Source organism: Muscardinus avellanarius (genome assembly GCF_963383645.1).
Source record: "Muscardinus avellanarius genome assembly, chromosome: 13".
In the NCBI taxonomy this organism is placed as follows: domain Eukaryota; kingdom Metazoa; phylum Chordata; class Mammalia; order Rodentia; family Gliridae; genus Muscardinus; species Muscardinus avellanarius.
The window spans coordinates 20,851,513-20,871,018 of NC_137799.1; positions in this window are offsets into that span (position 1 = coordinate 20,851,513).

A 19,506-nucleotide genomic window follows, 5' to 3' on the forward strand; every position below is an offset into this window, starting at 1 on the left:
AGATGCTAATGAAAAGAGTTTGGCAGAAGCAACACTTAGAGTTCCTTGGGGAAGTTAATCTTTCACTGAAAATTAGGTATTATTTTTCCACTCTAAAATCAGAAGAGCATGTTGTGGTTCAGAAGATTAAATCATTTGCCCAAGGTCAAATAGTAAATAATCAGTACAGCTGAGAGGGCAAGTTACCCCAAATGGTACCTCTTTCCGTGTTCCATGATTTGGTGGTTGGCAGCATCAGCCACCTGTCATCATGGAGACATCCAGGATACTTCCCCTCCCTGTTTTTGTCAATCATCAATTCCTACAGATCCCACTTTCATACTCTCTTTAATACCCCCATGGTTGCCTAGACTATTGCTAATGTCTCTAATTTATAGTCTCTTTCATCTTGTTCTCTGCCTTATGCAAACACTAAAATGGAATACATTCTACTGTGTCACTTCCTTGCTCAGAGCCACTAAGTGGCACAAGCCCTGTGGGATAATGTGGAAACTTCTGGACTGAGCATAAGAGATCCATTTTCTCTGGTCCTGCCTCCATCCTCAGGTCCCCTTTTCCCCACGCTCTCTACAGCATCACAGATTGCTTGTGGCCTCCTTTTCTGGGCTATATTCCTCACCTCTGAGTGTTGGTTAAGGTTATTCTCCCAACAGGACAGCTATGCCCCCTACTTCTTCTCCACATGGTTAACTTCTTGTTTTTTAACAGTAAGAGTGATCATCCCTTCCTATTATTGTATATGTCATATGTTTTCCTGAAGACTTTCCCTGAAGTACTACGTCTTACTCTTTTTTTTTTTTTTTTATACTGGAGATGGAACCCAGGGGCATTTTACCTCTGAGCTATACCCCAGCCCTATTTTTTATTCTTTATTTTTGAAACAGGGTCTCACTAAGTTGCAAATGGCATCACTAAGTAGCTAAGGATATCCAGGAACCATTACCCTTCTGTCTCAGCCTCCCAAATGCTGGGATTGCAATTGTGCACCATCACACCTGGCTGCAAGTCCTATCTTGAATGTCCAACGTTTGCCTATGCTTCTCATTGTATTTGTCATGTAGATAAGCCTCACTTCTTTATAAATTTTTATTAGTGCACTATAATTGTACATACTCTATCTCCTTGGCCAGAGTGTTGGGTCCTTAAGAAGCAATGATTCTGCTTAGATCACATTATTTCAGCAGAAGACACCTACCATGAGACTCCCTGTTGTCTCTTTTTCAGGACATTGCCATTGGCCCATTAGTGAAATTATTCTTATGTTCGAAGCAAACAATGATAAGTAGTATTCTGTGTGAATAAAAAATGAGGGATAAAATTATAGGAACATCTCTGCCACTAGCATTTACTTTAAGTATATCTTTCTAGAAGTCATTTAGAGAGGAGAAGAAAAAACTGGCAAAGACAAATCTCTCTGAATATTGAATTTTTTTTCCCTGAATCTCTTTGCCATGCCTTAAATAAGAGATTTTTATATAAAATGTCAAATCCATTTTCAAGATTTTTTTTCTACTTTTTTACTCTTTTCAGTTTTGACTTTCTACTGCCTAAGAAGTAACATGCAAAGTCTCTATCCGGTCATTCAAGGATCTTCATGGTCTGACTCAAGCCTACCTTTTTGAGTTCTGAAATTTATGTCCTCTATCTCAAATGTCCCTTCATAGCCCAGCCCTCTCCTCAATTATCCTTTCAACAGCAAAAATATTATATGTATAAAACTGAAGGAGGAAAGTCAGTCTGAATTCAGTACTCATCTGGTGATAATATCACCCCAGCTTCCTATAGTATAAAAACAAAGAAATAATTCTCCTCTAAATAGCATTGCCGTGATTTTTCCTCTTAAATCTACTCTTGTTAGGAAATATATTGTATGTTTCAGGCCAAATTAATATAATGCTTTGCCCTCCTTTCCTCACATGGATATGATAGCAACACCTACTCTCACTGAAATAAAGATAACTAAGATTTTCTATGTCCTATTATGTACTAGATAAAACATACAGCTTGTGTCATTTGCTCTTTCTAGCCACCTTTAGACGTAGATGTTAGTTCTCCATTAAAGTAGAGGAAACTATGGCTTAGAGGAATTACAGAGCTAGAGTTTTCCAAGCTAAATTAAATTTATCTTACAAAATTTAACGTCAGGTAATCTTATTTAATAATAAGATTATCCAAGTCTCAAAGACCATTTTCCCACTGATACTAGGTCAATGAAGTAGTAGATAAAAAAATATCTTTGAAGAATCAAAAGATTGTGCAGCCACAAAATTTCACTGATGCTATTATTACATGTTCCTCTTTTAAAATTTTTTAACTTTGCCAGGCATGGTGGCGCAAGCTTGTAATCCCCACACTTGGGAGGCGGAGAAAGGAGGATCACAAAGGTTCGAAGCCAGCCATGCTGGTGTAAGACACCCTGTTTCAAAAATATAAAATAGGTTTGGGAGTGTAGCCCGGAGGTAGAAGGGCTTCCAGGAACCCCAGTACCACCAAAAAATAAAAAAATAAAATAAAAATTTTTAAGTTTTATTAGTTCATTGCAATTAAACATCATAGTGAGGTTCAGTGTGATACATACATACGTGCACACAGCTCTTGATGCCTCTCCCTCTACATCCCATCCTTCTCTCCCCTCCTAGCTCCCTGTACATGTTGGTTTGGAAGTATATGGTGCTCTTTTATAGTAGGATCCCAGAAGAATATGATAGTTGGGAAGAAATCCAGAGACATCTAAGGAGAATCAGAGTCTGGTGATGAGAAGCAGCAGTTTAAATGAAGCAGAGAAGGGATGGAGTTTGGCGATGGGATGTGTTATGGTGTGGTAACACGTGGAGCAATGCAACCCAGAGGAACAGGGTGTGGCTACACATAGCCAGGGGCTTGGCAGGGAGGCCTGAGGAGAAGCAGGCTTTATAGTAAGTAACTATTTCCAAGCATATGAGCCATGGGGGCATCTGGCCCAGAAGACGTGCTTGGAAGAGAGGCTGTAAAAGGAAGCAAAAAAATAAGCAAAAACTAAAATAAATCATGGACTCCATGTGTTGGAGCTCTCAGGAATGCTTTGACTTGGGAGCTACTTTCTACACTGGCACCAGGATTTTTCCACAGAGGTTCTTTCCCAAGCTGCAAATTCTTACTTGAGAGTTATTGGGAATCATGTTGGAAACAGGTTACAAAATAAGGAGACTATTTCACCACATTACCTTAAAAGCCAAGTCTACTTAATATTTCTTAACCAAAAGAGTATATGTCAGTTATTTATCCACTGTCTCTCAGCCCCAAGGGTCCCAACCCCATCTATATTCTGTGATGCTGGAGCTGGGATTCCAAAACACTTACCAGACTCCTTACTTCCCAGAATCTTTTAACAGGAGAAACTGACAGAAAAATAGAAATTTGCAAGATGAAAAAGCCTTTCCTCCTATTTCCAGATCCTATCAGAAGGTCTCAGAAGCAGAAGACAGCTGTGACTGCAGTCTTAAGCTTCTAGAGTACTCCCAGCACCCACCATGCAATGCCTTCTTAGGAACCAGTACACACTGGCCCTCCAGCTCTGAGCTTAGTGTCCAGCTCACATTTTCAGAGTTCTGAGAAGGAGCAAGTAGAATTTTTATGAGGTCTGAATAATGGCCTTGGAATACTTACTCTACAAGATGTCCACAGGATGCTCCTACCCAGAGACAAAAGCACGAGTTATAAGACATTCCTGTTCCATAAATATGAGATTTAACCATGCTGGGTTCCTCTTTTGAATTTCTAAGAACTCCCAAGAATACCTACTTTCTTCACCAATAGTTATAATGCCATAAGAAGGGACTCTACTAGAGCAATTTAAAGGAAAGAGGAGAAGCCTGAAGATTATGCAGAGAGGAAACCTCCTTATATGAGACTCACAGTCTTACATGATGTATCTGTTACTGCTTCTCAATTGCAAGGACCACTAGCCAGCCTTGGATGACTGTTTTTTTTTAATTCATACATTGGGAGTTTATGAGTAAGATCTGAGGACAGGAAAGTACCGATGAAGGTAACTTAGAATAAGTGAAATCCAGACATCTCTAAAAAGTGTTAGTGATAGACATGGCCTAATATCTGAACCCAGAGGCAATGCAGGAATTAATGAATCCATGCATTTTAAGCATTCTCCTGGAAAGAAGTCCAGTTTGCCTAGCTTGGGTGGATTCCCTGTCCATGGCTACACCAATTGAGTAAGACGAAGAATCCAGCAAGGACACCATTGCCCATAGTGGAGTATATATAATCCCCAATGAGAAATGAAAGTGCTTTGGGAAGAGGGAATACATAACAACTAAACTGAAGAAGGACATGGGTGGGAGGAATAAAACAGAAAGGTACTCATTACAAAGATGAATAGAAGTCTTCCAGTTGAACAAAATCAGAATGGTCATTACAGACAGGAAGCATAAAGACAGGGCTGCAAGAAAGACATAAGAAGGAAGTTAAAAACCATGAGGCCACAAAGTGAAGGTGAGACTGACAATGTAAAGAGGGGCTAGAGGATAAAAGATTATAAGCATGGCACTAAAGCATCCCCTGTAAACTACAGGATCAAAGGAAGGATTCCCAGCATTCTGTATACCTCTTGCAACAAATCTTCTGGGTGTACGATTTGACATTATTATTCTTGTTGTTAAAAAACATCTACAACACTATAACCTTACAAAGTAAAATTTTAATGGAGTGTCAGAGAAGAACTTAATTGGAGTATGTTAAGGGGGAAAAGGCAGTAAGGAGGAAAAGCAAAAGAGAGAAGATATGTTAAGGGTAAGTATCAGCTGGGCCTGATGGTGCATGCTTGTGATCTTAGCATTTGGGAGGCTGAGACTGGAGGATTGTGGTTTGCAGACACCCTCAGCTACTTAGTGAGGCCCTTTACAACTCAGTGAGACCTGGTTTCAAAATAAAGAATAAAAAATAGGGCTGGGGGTGTAGCTGAAAAGTAGAATGGCCCTGGGTTCCATCTCCAGTATTGCAAAAAAAAAAAAGTATCAAATTAATGGCACAAGGTCTAGGCTGGATAGAAATTCATAAAGAGTAAGTTCAGTGGAATTTTCAACAAATGTGTCATAGAAGAACATGTGAACAATTCACCCCTTGTTGTCAGAAAAGAAATATTCAACACTCTTTTTATTGTCAGACATGAAGGCAAGCCATCTTCAACTACAGAAAAATTACTTTGTAAAAACATTTTAAAAACAAATCTTGAATCCTCATAAACTCCCCAGACTATAGATACCTTCAGAGCAATGTCTTTATTTTTTCACTTCCTGTGTTTCAAATGTCTAATATCAATTAAACAACTCAAAGCAGCCTTTGGAATAAATTGATTAATTAAATGGCAAACTTATTAAATTGAATGATAAACCTACTAAATATTGCTTATAGTGTATAGATAATTATTTGTAGCTGTCAAATTAGCACATGGTGTGAAGTCATGCATTTGAACCCATGTAAAATACTTTGATGCCTCTTGCAGTTTGTTTCTTCTACTAAGTTTATGATAAGCACCTTTCTCTGTCAGTTCAGCATGACATTAACATTGCAAGGTTAAGATTGCAAGATTGAGACCAGATTACACTAGATGTCACTACACATTGGAACCACTCAATTAATGGCTCAGTACGGTGATGCTCAACGAGGTCACATAGTAAGTGGATAGCAAGACTGGTCCTCTAATTTGGTATCCTGAGTCTCCCCATGGTTTTTCTGGCATCTATCCAGGTCAACACTGGGAAAGGATATTTGACTGCTTGTAACCAGCCAGGGGCTAGACTCTATAGAAGATGAATGAGGATTTCCAAATACCATGTGAAAGAGACTTCACCTGCAGCTGTTCTACTCAGAGCTCTTTAGAAGAGCCTGGGAGTGGGGGAGTGGAAAGGGACAGCCCTGCTGCTTCTTCCAGAACAGTTCAGATTTTATTTGTCAAAAAGATGGAAATTTCAGTTTCCCAGATAGTTTTGGCTGATTGTTCTCCCCTGTTCTCTATTGCCATGAGCTCTGGGTATGCTAAGAGAAGTTGGTAGACAAGTCAGCTGAGGTCAGCCAGGGTGTCAAGGAGTAAACGGAACTAGCTAAGCCCATAACTTCCAGGACTGGAGGTGACTGCAGATGGGGATCAGGCACAGCCCTGGAACCTACCTAATGCCAAGAAGAAAAGCATCTGGCACCAATACACTCAGTAGTGTGTCCAATATTCTTTCTTTTAGAAAAACTCATCACCCACCAGATGTGAATGTTCCTCCATTCTTTTCCCTTATTCAATTACTTGCAGAATAGTGTGATCAGAGAACACAGCTAGAATCTGATCTAGGTGGCCTCCTGGAAGAGGGAAGATCAATACTAGACTAAGCCAAGTAATAAATGATACTGGTTTCAGTCAATCACCTCCCTCTGGTACCTGACACAAGGATATCATATTCTCCCCCAATTAGGAAGGTAGAGTTGACTGTGGTCTGCTTTGTAAGGGGCCAAGGGAAAGCTATAAGTTTGGGGATGAAAAATAAAATTACCAGGGCTTTCCGCTGCCTGTTGATTACAACAGTGGTAAAGTGAAAAATGTGAAAGAAATGTAGAATTTGGAAAGAGCAGCACTCCTACTTTCTGTCTTGGCCAAATAATTCTGTCTGTCTGTCTGTCTGTCTGTCTGTCTGTCTGTCTGTCTCTCTCTCTCTCTCTCTCTCTCTCTCTCTCTCTCTGTGTGTGTGTGTGTGTGTGTGTGTGTGTGTGTGTGTGTGTGTGTGTCTCAACTCCTGTATGTATAAGATGGAGAAAGAATTTACTGTTATTAAAGCTTTTGTGATAATGAAAGAAAATATGTGTAAAATTTCAATACTTAGTAGAAAGTTTGTTAGCAGTCCTCCATTTTTAAAGATGATTAACCTAAAGGATACCACAATGATTACCTAGAGAACATGCTATATTTTGTATGATTTCTTAAATTATGCAGATGTTCACAAATGACTAAGCACTGGGAATGTGGCGGTATACCCATCAAAGTTATTGCCCACCAAAATAATATAGTCAAAGGGAGAATGATAAACTACAAGGCAAGACTTCATCATCACAAACACTCAGAGACAACAAGTGAAAATACTAAAGAACACAGATAAGTATCTTTTGCCTCATCTCCCAGGGTCAGGGAAGGCTTCTGAGAGGAAGTGATGTCTAATCGAGAGTGGAGAGATACATGGGAGTTATCCATGTAAAAGGAAGGAAAAAATGAGTTGGAAATGCTTAGCTATTCATTAATTTACTCAACAAGGAAGTCCTTCATGTGTTCTATGAATTAATGACACTGAAATCAGAATGTTGGATAAGACAGACAGGGTCTTTGATCTTACAAAGTCAACACAATGACTCCATGAAAAATAAAGCAGAAGTGAGAGGAAAGTCTAAATAATTTAGACTTGGTGGTCAAGGACTTCTCCAGGGAAGTTCTATTTCAACTGAAACCTGAGAGATGGAACTAAGGCAGCCAGAAAATGATGGAGAGCAGTAACTTGCAATCAGATAAAAGGGCTAGTGAAAAGTTCTCATGTTCAGAGCAAGAATGGTGTGTTCTGGGCACAAAATGGTGATTGTGGCTGTCCAGAGGCCAAAGAGGACATCAAATGGTGGGAAGGAGGGAGGGCCAGTTCCTACAATACCATGAAGATAAGGGAAGGGAAAGTTGTCTGAATTATACCCTAAGTGTGATGGGAAGCCACTAAGCACCCCCACAGGGAAGAGTTGTGGTCTGAAGTACATATTTAAAATGAAAATCATGTTCTTGTGAGACTGTGAAAGAAAACACAACATAGGCAAATATTCTATGTGAGAGACAACATGGTCTATGTGAAGAAGAGAGGAAGAAGAGAAGGAATGAAAAAGGAAATGAGGGAAGGGAAAGAAAGAAAAGGGAATAGAGGAAGGAAGAAATCCATTTAGTCTAGCTGAAGAAGAAACTTTGAAGGATTCTGAAGCCAATGACCATCCTAGAGAGGTTGGCTGAAACCTCAGCCTCCAGGGATGTCGGTGCTGGGCATGGATGACAAGGACTAGGGCTTTAATTCAATGGCAATGGATGCTGTGGTACAGAGGGAAGTCATATTTCTGTTTTAGACACACCAGTGACTGGGATGGTTTCAGATACTAGAGCTTGAATGTAAGCCTTTCTCCCTCTGTGACCACATCTCTGCTGTGTAGGTAATGCCTGTGTATGTTACCTGGTGGAAAACATTATTCCACAGTGCTTCAATTCTTGCTTCTCTGCATAAAAAACACTCACACAAGAAAGCACAAATGGGGCACACAGGGTGTTTATGTAGAGAAGTGATGATATCACTTGAGGAAGGCTGTGATAAGAGAAAGGGGGGTTACATTCCAGAGAAAAGCATCTGGAACAAAACAAACTGTTTCCTGGGGTCTAAAGCAGCCTGGAATCTTACATATGGTGGATTGTATTCAGCCTTGAAACCTTTCCCCTTAATGTATATATATGCATTTGGGGAGGTCACTATCTCTCTCTCTCTCTCTTTTTTTTTTTTTTTGGCGGTACTGGGGTTCCTGGAAGCCCTTCTACCTCCGGGCTACACTCCCAGACCTATTTTATATTTTTGAAACAGGGTCTCTTACGCCAGTGCAGCTGCCTTTGAACCTGCATGATCCTCCTGTCTCCACCTCCCAAGCGCGGGGATTACAAGCGTGCGCCACCACGCCAGGCTCACTATCTCTTTTTTTGCCACACCTTTATGAGTCTGCTTGTCTTTGCTCCTTCCTACAGGGGAGGGAGTCTAAGTGAGACTTTCAGGTAGATATCTCTGATTTCCCTCCCTTCCAGCAAACTATATTTGCTAATGTCTAACTAGCTACCTAACATGTACACATAAGTGAGCATGAGTGAGCAAAGTAGGAGCTCTGCATGCATAAAGAGAGAAAAACTGGGGGCATGAGGCTGCAAAAAACAGTTACATACCCCAGTAGGTCCTGAGGGAAATGCATGGACCTCCCACAGATCTCCTGGACCATGATTGCTCTTGTATTCTGTATCCCCCTCAGTGGGATTTATCGAAGAAGCCACAGAATAGTCAGAGCTGGGAGAGAGGAAAGTGATTATTATCTCTTCCAGGCCTATCATTTTGCAGATGAAATTAGTCTCTTTATTCCCATAAACCATATGGCTCTGAGGTTAGCTTCTCCAGGACTCAGCCACAAAGACTAGCTATATTGCTTAAAATGACTGTCTCTGTCCCCACCACAAATAACTTACTTTTGTCCTTAGTCTAAAATGCAGTAGTTTTTATATTTAATTTCCCATGACAAGACTTCCTCTTGCAGAAATCCAACCATATAGAGCCTAAGAGGATGATCTCTGAGTGGTCTTGCAAGGAGAGGTCTATTTGCATAAGGCTGCAACTTTTTTTATGTTTAAAAAATTTATTCATTTATTGATTTTTTTGGTGGTACTGGGGTTCCTGGAAACCCTTCTACCTCCAGGCTATACTCCCAGACCCATTTTTATACTTTTTTATTTGGAAACAGGGTCTCTTAAGCCAGCACTGCTGGCTTCGAACCTGTGCAATCCTCCTGTCTCCACCTCCCAAGCACGGGGATTACAAGCCACCATGCCCGGCTTGCAATTTTTTTTAAATAACTTAGACTGGAGACCAGGTCACATTCCCAGGGCACAATTTTCAATAGATCTGCCACAGTTCTCTGATGGTGGTAATTGGAGGGAGTAAAATCTATGTAATACCAGATTTACATGTTCACACTAAACCTAGAGATCAGTTTCAACTCCTGTTTGTCAAATACTTTAGTCATTTGCACAACATTAATGGGACACCTACTAGGTACCTTTCACTTTGAGTGTCGCTTAAGTCATGGTTTTAATTAAATAATTCTGCTTTAAGAATTTTTTTATTATTTTTTTTATTTAAGCTGGTATGGTGGCATATGACTGTAATTCTAATACAATGGAGGCTGGGATGGGAATATCGCAGATTTGAGGTCAGCCTCAGCAAATTAGTGAGAACCTGTTTCAAAATATAAATAAAAAAGGGCTGAAGGTATATCTCAAAAGTAGAATGCCTCTGCGTTCTATCCTCAGTAACACACGCACACACACACAAAAATAACTTAGTGATTTTTATTAAAAATTAAAACAGTTACACATTAAGATCCTAAAACACATGAGCCTCAACCTCAGTGGTTTCTCAGAGATTCCTAATGTTCTGTAACTAACTTTATGCCATCCACAAGAGCAAATGTAATTTTAATTTCTGAAAAATTAGAATTTTACTTGCTAAACATAATTCTTTGTCAGTAGATAGTTAACTCTTGGTTGCTAGCACTTACCTTAAATTTCTATGGTTTGTGATAACACACATAAAAGAACTGTCAAGGAGGATTTCAATGCATAGAAATAATGTTCATGCCCAGAAATAATAAGTATGCACAGAAATAATGATCAGATCTCAGATCTCAGTTAAACCATTATTATCAGCCCTATTTTGATAATAAGCTACAGTCTAGAGAGGGTCAGAAACCTACCAGAGCTCAATGAAGTAAAATTTTACTCAATACTGTCACTATCATCTTTGTTATACCAGGGTGTAATTGTCAATTCATGTATATTATAGTACTGGAAGCCATTCATTCATTAACTTACTGAACATTCACCTAATACCTGTTATGTACAAAACTCTGAATAGGACATAGATCCTATGAACATGAAGCTCTCAGTATCACAAATAAATAATCCATTAACTAATTGATAAGCATTGGGTTATTTCACTTTTTAGCTATTATGAGTAAGGCAACGAACATTTGTGTAAAAGCTTTTGTGTGAACATATAGTTTCATGTGCTAGAATATTCTTTAGCTTTATAAAAGGACCTAAATACTGATAGACCCTATAACATGAGTGAATCTTAAAACCATCATAGTAAAAGAGAAAGTAAATTATTGGGCTGTCAAGGTCTTGGAGAAGTGGCTGCTAATAGGTACAGAATGGGGTAGATGTTTCTGGGGAATTTATAGAATGTGGTCAAGGCTTTGGATCCATCATCCTGGTAAGGATTTCAGAAAAAAGTGTCATGATTCAATTTATGTTTTCAAAGGGTATTTTTACAACCATTGAGAGGAGACAATAGAGAGGTAAGAGCAAAAGTAAGGTCTCCTTGGGAGACAAACATTCACCTAACACCTGTAATAGAAAGGTGTTAGAATTTGGGGAGAAATTTTCAGTTGCATAAGGATATAAAGATGCTTGAATTGAGGTGATAGGAAAATTTCAGGGCTAGTGTTCACCTACAGATAGGATTCAAGGTAGAAATGATGGGGCTTGTGGGTGGAATGACTGTGAGAACTGAGGGAAGTGAGAAGTAGGATTAAGTTGGATGAAGTGCCAGGTTTCACTAAGGGAAAGACCATTAAAAGAGCAAGTTTGAGATGGCAGAAAGCAAGAGGTCAATTCTGCACAGGTCAACTACTAAGTAGACTTCTAAGTGGTTATGAGGAGTAGGCAAAGGTACAAGTGTTGAGCACAGAGAAGAAGCCCATGCTAGACATTAAATCTGGGACTCAACAATATATAGGTAAAACTTAAAGCAATGGAGGTGGATAGTTTTCTCAAGAGAACAGTGAGAATGGGAGAAAAAAATGAAAGGGATAGAAAGAAAAGAGAGAGGGGGATCAAACCCATGGAATTCTATCACTTAATGATCAAGCAGAAGAAAGTTCAGTAAAAGAGACTGAGAAGAAAATACTGGAAAAACAGTGGTGAAAGAAGAAGGAGTGGTATACAGGAAAGAAAGTGTAGTGTCCTAAGAAGAAATTCATAATTAACTTGGATCTTTAACAGTCAAATAAGTTAGGAAGAAATTATTGAATTCAGGACCATGAAAGCCATCTGTGAGAGTAAGTAGTATAATAAGGGTTTGAAACTTTGAATACAGGAAGATATGTGATCTAGTCATTCCAGAGAGCTGCAACAGAAATTGCTTGGGGAATTATAGAATGATTACCTGAGGGTGTTGATGGATGTTGATGGTGCATTTCAGATGTTTGGTATTACATTTAAAGTGAGATGTTTAACAATATCTTGTTTCTGTCCTATAATGTCTCTGAGCTTGGATGTAAATTAAAGTAGATGGTCTGATGCTGAAATTAAAATCTTGAAAGTGTACAGTGATAGGTGATTACAAAATTACCAAGCCTGATTGTATACTTTACAAAGATGAGTAATACACACACACACACACACACACACACACACACACACACACACACACACGCTTCTTTTTTAAGAAAAAAGATAATTGTCTGGATGTAACAGAAAGGATAACTACCCTTGGGGTGAAATACTTATCCTTAGGACTTCTGGTCTACCATTTTGTATTTGTAAAAAGAAAGATAAAGGGGAGAAATGAATGTGAGATGGTGAGTTGGAGAGGCCAGAATGAAAAGATTGGGAGATGGAGAATAATGGGTGGGTGATTTAAATTAGGAGTACCACAGTGCCATGTGAGTTAAATAAATGATAATGAATGGCTGATGTGCTGAATTAATTGTAGGAACTAAAATAGGAATACAAGTTTCAAGATATAGATCTCATGATCACTGATATAAAGATAGGTAATTGTAATTTTAACCACCCTCTTGGGATTGGTCACTTAGGTTACTTATTGAAGGTAGTGTAAAATTGAGTGATGCTAAGGCAATGAGTGAAGGTTTTGATCTCCTCATTAAAACATAAAATTTCACTGTCTTTTAAATCACACTGTGATAGTGCATGATTCTGAGCCTGCCAGAACGCATAGGAGCTCTCTAACAGACTGTATGGGACAGTGTTACAGTGGCAGAAAGCCCAATAGCCAGGGTTATTAAATTTATTTTACAGACATATTAGAACCTTTATGTGTTTAGTGAGTTCAAAAGTTAGTACTTGTTAAAACTGGTCTCTGATTCAAACTCTCAGGCTCATCAAACATGTTTAGCCTTTCACTTCAATCCCACACATATCTGAGATTGCAACTCTGAACCCAACCTAGATAGGCTTCCCAGTCTTCTCACTGAGTAGCTCCATTTTTACTCCTTTCCCCACTAAGAGCATCCACAGTCCCTCTGTTGCCATGGCAAACTGTGGGCCATGTGGCTACCCTGACAAAAGGCTACTGTGCCCTCTGACTAAATCCTGCTCACAATATCTGATTACCACATGCAAACCCAGCTTGGACAAGCTCCCTAAAGATCAATTGACTGTCTTTATGAGTAAAGCCTTTCATTCTTCCAATTTAGCATTTTCTTTTATTACCAAAAATAAAGCAGATTTCCATATTCTGGTCCTTACTGACACACCCTCAAAGACCACACTTTCCTGAGATTTATTTTTTCTCTCTACAACCTGCTTTCCTGGACACCATACCAGCCTCCCCATCCTCCTATGCCCTTTACGTGACTTACAGAAGATGCACAAGGTTCCTTGGCTTAGGATACTGGCAGGAGGGACAGTTGGCAGGTTCTGTTGATTGAGAGGATGTGGGAAGGAAAGAAAGTGGGCAATAGAAGAGAGTCTCCAAGTCATGATAAGGAAAAGACTGGTGGGAGGGGTATGTTTAAGGAGGGCATAAATATTAAAGGTTTACTTTATATAGGGCTTAAATTTGGCTTACATTTCAGATATATGGATAGAAATATACTGGACATACTCCATATGTCTAGAGTTAAGAACATCATGTGAATAAAAAAAATCCTTCTCAAGTTTAGCACAATTAATAATCTGGCTGTATAATATTTAGCTGTGAGGACCACTTCTGTGCATTATAGGATATTTAACAACATCCCTGGCCTCTATCCACTTCATGCCAGTAACATCATCCTCTTTTAATGAGTTGTGATAACCAAAAGTGTCTCCAGATATTGCCAAGTGTTGCCTAGCTGAGAATCATTGATCAAGTAATAACCAACATAACCCATAGACAAACTCTTGAAGCTATTTCTATGCATTTACCTCAAAGATAAATGAATGTATATATTTTTCTATTTCATATATATATATATATATATATACTTTTATATGCATGAATCTTGCATATTTCACATAGAATATCTAACTATTTTAGTACACAGAAATCTGTTAGGTTTGTTAAATCATGGCACAGTTACTCCATAGGTTAGATGTAACCACTTTATCTAGTTCTTCATTATTGGGATTTTGCTGTTATTGTCATAGTTATTGCTTTGATATTGAAAATAGATTTGTAGTGAATTCTAATACATTTTTCTTCATACATACTTGTAGGCTTACTTTCAGATAGAGAAAATTTAAATTGTTGGTGACAGAGTATAGCATTTTTAAACTCAATGAACTTACCTCAGACAAATTATTTATTAAAATAGCTACAATAATTTCTTCCCTGTATCCAGACTCCTTTACATTTTGACTTTGTAGCTTCTCCATCTAGTTTTATACCTCTCACGTTTGGGCTGGCTTTGTGGTTGTGGCCTACTCTTATTGAGAGAATGCAGTGCTGCACAGAGCCAGGACTATGGGGTTGTCTTAGCCACCATTTTGCCCTCAAGGCAATACAGACTTGACCTAAGTAACAGTCAAATATAAAAGCAATGAAGTTTCCAAGACTCTAAGACAGTACTATATACACAGAAGACTATGTGTGTTGGGGGGGAGAGAAGTGAAGAGGGGATTCAAGGAAGTGTGTCAGAAAGGCAAGAAGTTAAACTCTTCTCTGTGGTACCTAATATTGAAGGCAGGACAAGAGATTGCTGATTGGGCATATCAAGGGTTCATGTAAAATCAGAATTTTTTAACTTTAGCTTCTCCCAGGGCAGAGCTAATTAATCCCCCAAATCCTGGCTTCTTCTCTGAATAAATTAGAGGAGACACTGTCAGATTCTGAACACCTGGGAATATGGTAAAGTGAACAAGGGCAAGGCTATTTATTATTTCCCATGGAGGAATCCAGCCTTGTGCCAGCTGATCCACCCATGAAAGAAGGAGTCTATTGAAATAATGTGATTTTATTTTTGGTCAGAATATAAAATCTAAAACCAGGCATGGTGGCGCACGCTTGTAATCCCTGCACCTGGGAGGCTGAGACAGGAGGATCGCACAGGTTTGAAGCCAGCCTCAGCTACTTAGTGAGGCTCTCAGCAACTTAGTGAGACCCTGTTTCCAAATAAAATATAAAAAATGTGTGGGAGTATAGCCTGGAGGTAGAAAGCCTCTGGGTTCCACCCCCAGTACCACCAAAAAAAAAAAATATATATATATATATATATATATATATATATATATATAGTCTATCTCAGATAATTGACTTGAGCAGAAATTACATGGACACATTTCTTTGGTATAAGAGATGTTGGAAGCAGTTAATTTTGGCTGTGGGTCAAATCAGATGGTAAAGGGCAAAGTCTTGAGAAGCTTTGTGAAACAAATCAGGGAGCTTCATCCCTTGCCCTCCCTCCTGTTGTGCCAGGATGTCTCCTTTGACACTTGAAATACCCTGTTGCGCTATTCAACTTTTTTTCAAAACCAATGCTCAGCAACACTGAGGTCCCAATCATTGGAGTGGCTGGGAAAACCCTTTTTGTTTTCTTCACTCGGGCTCTTTCCTCTACCCTTCTCTTCCTTGCCACTCCCCCCTTGTTTTGTTTCCCTTTAGGGTGGTTTTCAATAAGAAAGAAGCATTTCTCTAAGAAGTACAAAGAATCCAGTTAATGGTTTGGTCATTTTAGAGATGAATAACATCAAGGCTGCCTTGGATTACTGGTGCAAACTTTTATATGCATAACATAAGAAAATGTGTGATGACATTCAGTACAAACTTGTGTAAGAGAGAGAAAGAGAGAAAGGTTCTAATAATAGGAATGAATCAACTGATGTACACCTTTTAAAGAAGATTATGCATATTTTCAAAGCAAAGCAAAAGCCTGTCAGGTTCTTGTGTATATGTATGTTTCCATATCCCAAACACACAGCCTTATGAAATAATTACACTAAGTAATGCATATAGCAGCACATATGTGACAAAAAAGGAACATATTCTATTGGCTAGTTAATGTATAGGAAAATATAGAAATCAGTCCTCTAATCTTATATCATAAATGGATAACACTGGTTTTGCTAGTTCAGTGATTCTCAACTTAGGCCAATTTTGCCACCAAGGGACATTGGATGATGTCAATAACAACACTGGTGATTGAAACAATAAAGGGGGTGAAGGGTAAAGGGGGGGGGGCTGTGGATGGTACTGGGAGTATTTAAGGTATTGAATCAGGGGATGCTGCTAAGTAACCCACAATGTACTCCAGGAACACTGCCAGCAAAGAATTATCTGGCCAAAAATGCTAATAGTACTGAGGTTCAGGTGCCTGTTCTAAGTAGGCAAAGAGGAGATAAGATGAAGAGATAGATTTTTTATTAAAGTTTATCTAAAATGTTTTGGACCTTTTAAAGACAATATAATTATGCATGAGTTTAATAATTCTACAATGATAAAACATTAACCTTCAGTAGCTTTCCAATGAAAAAAGAGGACCACTTGCTACTTGGTCCCTCCTTATCTCTCTCAGATCCTTAGCACACACGGTACATTTTAAGCATACAAGAATATTTACTGTCATTGAATTTTCTACGTACTTCTGAGGATAGAGAGCTCCTATCCTCCTTCTTTGCAGAGTCACAACTCACTCATTCTTTAGACCTCTACAGTAGTAACATTTTCTCTGAATTTCCCAGGTGAAGCTACACTCTCTCTCTCCTCCCTGTTCCCTTTATATTCCTTAGATACTTGGTATTATTATGAGGCCTCAGCAACTTGACATGGGAAAGTTGGTTTTGTAGAACAAACACCATGGAACATCCTGGCTTCCTGACTGCCACATGGATACACATGCAAAGGATAGATCATATGTCACACAAGCTTGATATATGAGTCTTTCTCTATGGAGATTTAAGTTTTTCTTAGTAACATGTACACAACCTCACATAAGTAGGGATTGCACATTCAAATGAACTGATGTGGCGGGTATTGCACATGGGTAAAGTGGCATGAAGAGCTGTCTGGCCAACTGGAAAGCCCAGTCCCAGCCAGAAGGGCACATGATCCATCTTCTGCTGATCACTGCCATATATGCCCCATGCTGCCAGGTCTGAAATAAAATGGAAATCCATAATTTTATAATATTTTTTCAATGTTTAAAGTTTAGTATTCTTAGTAAAACCTCATGATTAGTATATGAATAAAAAATAATGTATAAATGGACCAGATCTATTCCAATGACTACTTTTTGTGTACATGTGTGATACTAAGGATTGAACCCATAGGCATTCTATCTTTGTGTTACACCCCTAACCCTTCTCTTTATTATAAAACAAGGTCTTGGTAGTTTAAGAGTCTTGGTAATTGGCTGAAACTGGTCTTAAACTTGTGATCCTTTTGTCCCAGCCTCTCAAGTCTTGGGATTAGAGACAAGCACAATCACACCTGCCTAGAATTACTGATTTTTTTAAATTCTCAATTATTCAACTATTCACAACTAAAACTCCTGAACTATATAAATAAATATAAATTAAAGTCTAGTATGGCAGATAGGCAGAAAGACACACAAGAACTCAAGAGAGGTTGCATGTCACACAGTCTTTGCTATATCATTTCTAACTTCCAGAGAAACATAGACAAATGGAAATTGGACCCTTGTCATCCTTACACATGAAAAACCTTCTGCTGTGGAGAGAGGCAAATGAGCAGAGTAAGAAAAATAACCCAGGTGAGAGAAAATGGCTACTGTGGGATGCAGCACATCTCAGTAGCCATAAAATCAACTATCAAGAAGGCAGCTACTTGACAAGAAAATCAAAGCAGCAAATATATTTATGAATAAAAACACAAAAAGGGAAACCCACAGAAGAATGTCCAAAACTCAGATTTTGAGATTCACAACAAAGAACCCAAGCACACAACTGACCTGGTGTGGCAGCTGGTGCCATCTTGGGCCATTGGTCCAGATTGTGACTGCTGGCTCCGCAGCCCCAAGAAATTCTAGCAACTAAACCAAGGACTTGAAATACAGAAAGCTACAATAGGGCTCCAACATCTTAAGCAGTCAGCACTACGCTTCAGGGATGGAGAAAAAGATCCAAAAGCCCATGTGCTCACCAGAAGCCGGCACCTGTAGCAGAGCACTGTGCCCTCCAGAATCCTGGGCCCACAGGACAGCAAGGCAACTGCATTTCTCAGTGGAAAATGGCCCAGAGCAGTCATGGGGACTAGGATGGGCAAAATCTGGTGGCCTACAATTGAGGTGGTTGGGTTATAACCTACAGACACAGAAAAGGCCCATATTGACCAGGGTACAATACTGTCACATGGTAACAGGGGATTTCTCTGGAATTACTCTGGACACCTTCCACTGGGGTGGGTAGGGAGATGAAGGCCCAGAGCCCGAAGGCGCAGAGCTCAAGGACAGAAGATGCAGAGCTGAGGGCCTGAAAGCTCTGAGCACAGGGTCAGAGATTGTGGAGGCAAGTACGAAGAGTGAGGAGCCCAGGGTAAAGAGAGTGTGGAGCCCAGGGTAAAGAGAGTGTGGAGTCCAGGGTCGGAGAGTGTGGAGCCCATGACTAGAGAACATGGAGCCTGTGGCTAGAGAATATGGAGCCCAGAGCCAGAGAGCACCCAGCCCAGAGCAAGAGAGTGCATAGCCCAGAGCTTGAGGCACAGAGCCCAGGGCCAGAAGGCATGGAGCCCAGAGCCAGAGTGCAGAGTACAGGGCCAAAAAATGCAGAACCCTGTGCCTACATGAAACTGATTTCCAGTGACAACTACCGCCCTGACAGCTGAATGAACACAAAGCAATCAGAGGCAAGAGAGGAGTGAAAACGCCCATAAAGTGAGCCCAAACGCTGACAGTAGGTTACAAAGCAAATGAGAGATACTGGAACACACTCCAGAGTCTACTATAGTGAACAGAAATTTACAGGCCCTGTATATGCAAATTAGCAGCACTGCTTTTTTATTATTATTGTTGTCTGATTTACTCCTACAAACATTAGTTCTTGTTGCTTTTTTGTTATTATATCCATGTTTGTTTGCTCCCTCCCCCATTTTTTTACAAGCTTTCCTACTCTCTTCTCAAAACTTTTTGTGCCCTTACTGTATTTTCTTGTTTTATACTCAAGCTGTTTGTGCCCTTACTGTATTTTCTTGTTTTATACTCAAGCTGTTTCATATCTTCATATCTAAATACTCTATTCTAACTACAGAAATTCTGTGATATCATTATCTCTCATTCTTAACTAGACATTACCTTATTATACTTAAATTCTTACTCAATCATATCCTCTACCCTAGTCCTGTACCAATCACCCCAGCTACTCCCCTATCACTAACCCTCACCATTGGATAAAAAAGTATTTACCTGTACATGAACCTGCTAACACCCTAAATCTCTACTGCTAAGATTGGATCAGACAGGATGTCT